Below are 3,796 nucleotides of genomic sequence, written 5' to 3'. Positions count from 1 at the left end.
TAAGATACGAGAGAGTAGAGAAAGTGCTTGAGTCTACAGGTCTTCCCTGAAAGTTTAAAAAATGTTTACTTCTTTAAGTAGGTAGGACTTTTAATAGAATTTGCATAGCAGCTTACAAGGTAATTCGCATCAAAAAACATGGAGAGATTCTTCCAGGGTTTTAAAAACAAATATATCCACATGCATATAAATTAAATGAGAAGACCTGGAGTTTCTCATAAATTTTTTTTTTAAAAATCTATCATAACCTTTTCTCTTACTTTTGCTTATCAAAACCATTTACAGTGAAAGCTGTTTCTGGGAGAAACATAATCTTGTCCAGATTCCACACAGCTTTTTTTTTTTTTTTTAAATAAGTTTTGGTTTATCAGCTAAGTGCATTTAATCAGCTGAAAAAAGTTTGTTAATATTTTGCTTAGTAGGACAAGCTAGGAAGACAAATAATAACAAAGCTAGCTATCTGTTCATTAGGTGTATTTTTCTACATATATATATATAAAAAGAAATAATCTCTCCTGTCATGAAAAATTTTCAGTAAGTTTGTTAGAGTACAGATGATACTAACAGGCACTATCAGACTTTCTGTAGTCTAAAAAGTGCTAAAACATGGCTTTAAAATGGTGGCTAACATTAAAGTAACACTTTTGACTGCCTGTACACGTCCCGATATTTGACATGAAACTCTTGTCTACTAGGTAGGTGAGTTTACAGTTACAACTGTCTAATAAATACTGCATAAACATACATTTAAGTATTTCTTCATATAAAATGATCGGATACTAATTTCCAGGTAAGGTTCATTTGATGAGTTCAGGAAAGGATTTGCCTCCCTCCCTTTTTTTGTTCCTTTCCTTTCCTTTATATGGAAAGTTTTCAAGAAAGAAGAGAAAGATTTTTCACACACCAATTGGCTGCTTATAGGCGTGTCTGTGTGGAATGTGGAGAAGATGCCTAAGCCCCAGGGCTCAGGGGACATAGGAAGCGGTTCATCTGAATGGGGGCATTACTTTGCAGTTTCCTTTCCATTCTATGTAAGAGGAGAACATATCTCAATAAGTTTCCTAATTCGAAGTGAGAGAGAAATGAAAAGTTGGAACTATAAAAGAGGCAGTATATCAAAAATGCCCATTTTAAGTTACAATTTGAAAAGAATTTGCCGTATTTTGGCATCTAAATACAAAATACATACTTATCAAGGCGTCCTACTCATTAAAAAGCACTTCATATGTGATTTTAAAAATCCCGCGAACACACTTAATGGAAGAACCACCTTGGTCACACAAGACTGGAAAGCTGTGGAAGTCTGGAAAACAAGCAACTTAGGAGCTCCAGCTCTTGGTGCTGTCAGTAGAGAAAGGAAATCTCCCCTACACTTTCGTTTTGCAGCAAGACCTAAAGATTATTAAAAACCCTACGAGCTCAAGGCTATACCTGATGGTTGAAATGTGAGCAAAAGGAGCCAACACGCACACATCTTGCCTCTCCTGCTCACATCTTCATCACTCTTAGAGATCTTCAAATCATGGACCGAGTGACTTACAAGTTCCCCTGCAAATCTTCTCAGCGGCTTAGCCTTTCATAGTAGCAAAACATCAACCACGTGGCTCTGCTGCCGAAGCCTACGAACAATTCATTCCACTCTTCATACTAATAATATTGTCAGAGTGTCCAACGTCTCTGGCCTGAGGGTAGTTGGTGTTGAAATTCTGCTTCCAGAAATCATAGCTGGACCTTAAAGACTTTTCATCCTTCAATTTACTGGAAATTTCCCTCAAGTGGACCCAATTTCAGGTTTATTAATGTTCAAAACAAGTAAAGCTCTTAAAGACATAGTCCTACCTAGATTTTAATTTCCAGTTTTAAGTGGATCATATCATTCACTTGGGGAACTTCAACAAGTATTTGAAGCTGGAAGGAGAAGAGACATCTCTTCCCAACCTTTCCATATCATCAGTCTCACTGGACATGGGGACAGAAGTCTGCCTAACTGGTGGAGAGAAGACGATGGGATCACAATGTAGGGTGAAGATGAACTCGGCTCCTGCTCCTACTCTTCCGCATGTCCCCCCGTCGGCCAGTCTGCACTCAAACCAAATGGCTCATGCTCTGCATATACAGTTGTCTTTTCTTTTCTTCCCTCTGACTCCTCCCATTTGGAGTGCCATCTCCTTCGCTCTCTGTAAGGGTCACATCCTCTTATGGCACTCCTGATCAATCTAGGAAACGAGAACTATTCCTAGTCCTTTCTTCGGAGAGCACAGAGAATATCCAAGTCAATAAACCCTTTCTTTCAGATCCAGAAACTATGCTAATCTTGACATTCTATTTATTTTTGGATATACATTTCCTTGATAATTAGGAAAAATAAGCTGAGTGTGATTCTCCAAAGCTACAAAACCAGCAATCTTATTGCTACAGCATCCTAATGACAACATCTGGCAATGCTTAACAAAATGCAGGTGGCTGTTTCAGGGTCTCTTTGCCCTGCCCCCTACTGGACATTATTATGAATCTTGAATTAGTAGCTGCATGTCCATGCCACTCTGCCGCCACAAAGAGAGTCAGGACCAGGATCTCGCATGGGTTCACGTAGTCCACAGCAACTCGACTGGACATCTATGCTGAAGAGCTGGCTTCACCCACACGGTCTACGCTTTAGACAAGCTAGGTCCTCAGGATTGATCCTCCTTTAACCAATTTGCCCACTAGAAAAGATGCCATTAAGGAAACCCACCTCAAAGACTATTTCTCAAAACTAGGCTAGATGATCTCCCTAGAATGGCAGTGATGTCCAGTTATTCAAATAGTGACTAATAAAGCTCCACTAACCCTAACCAAAGGCACACTTGGTAAGCAATAAAAAATGGCTTAGCTTAAAATGAGGGTTTTTTTTTTTGTTTGTTTAATTTAAACAATAACTCTTGCAACATCCCCTGGCTCCTACCAATGATAAAAATCAGAAAAAAAACCTAAAACTTTTCTTTCAAAGCAGTGGTTTCCAACTTTCGTTTTCAACTTGGTCACCACTAGAAAGGGAGTGGCAGGCAAGGCAAATTAAATTTTGTAAGTTCTAAGCCCTAAAGTTAGCACTTATGAATGGCCAAGTTTAATTAAAAATGGGGGTTTTTTTTTTGTTTGTTTAATTTAAACAATAACTCTTGCAACATCCCCTGGCTCCTACCAATGATAAAAATCAGAAAAAAAACCTAAAACTTTTCTTTCAAAGCAGTGGTTTCCAACTTTCGTTTTCAACTTGGTCACCACTAGAAAGGGAGTGGCAGGCAAGGCAAATTAAATTTTGTAAGTTCTAAGCCCTAAAGTTAGCACTTATGAATGGCCAAGTTTAAGGCCCACTATAAAGTGAGAAGCAATGGCTGAGGGTATGTAAGGGAGAGCTGGAACAGATTGAAAGAACCCTTTGGTGATGCAATTTAAGGACTGGGTGGAAGGAACAAAGTGAGAACAGTGAACTCGAACAAGACATCCAACCTATCTGGAATGACCAAGGCTGCGACAAGCTAGCGCCTGGGAAGGGGTAGTCGTCTCAAATGAGATATCAAGGCTAAGCTGGAAACAAATCCTACAGGAAGAAGAAAAAGAAAACAACTCTTGGCTATTTGATTACATCCAAAATAAAAAATAAAGCGCCACCCTTTTCAACAGGGGAAGTAAGCCTAATTACCTAAAAGTTGTATTATGAAACAAGACAATACATCAAAAGCTTCATTTTGGAGCTTAGGAGTCCAAGAGTGTCTGGCCAAGGTAGCTTGTGAAAGGTAGGCTCTTCTTTAAACAG

The sequence above is a fragment of the Tupaia chinensis genome, unplaced genomic scaffold, assembly GCF_000334495.1.
Source record: "Tupaia chinensis unplaced genomic scaffold, TupChi_1.0 Scaffold000523_1, whole genome shotgun sequence".
Classification (NCBI taxonomy): domain Eukaryota; kingdom Metazoa; phylum Chordata; class Mammalia; order Scandentia; family Tupaiidae; genus Tupaia; species Tupaia belangeri.
This window is presented reverse-complemented; position numbering follows the sequence as displayed.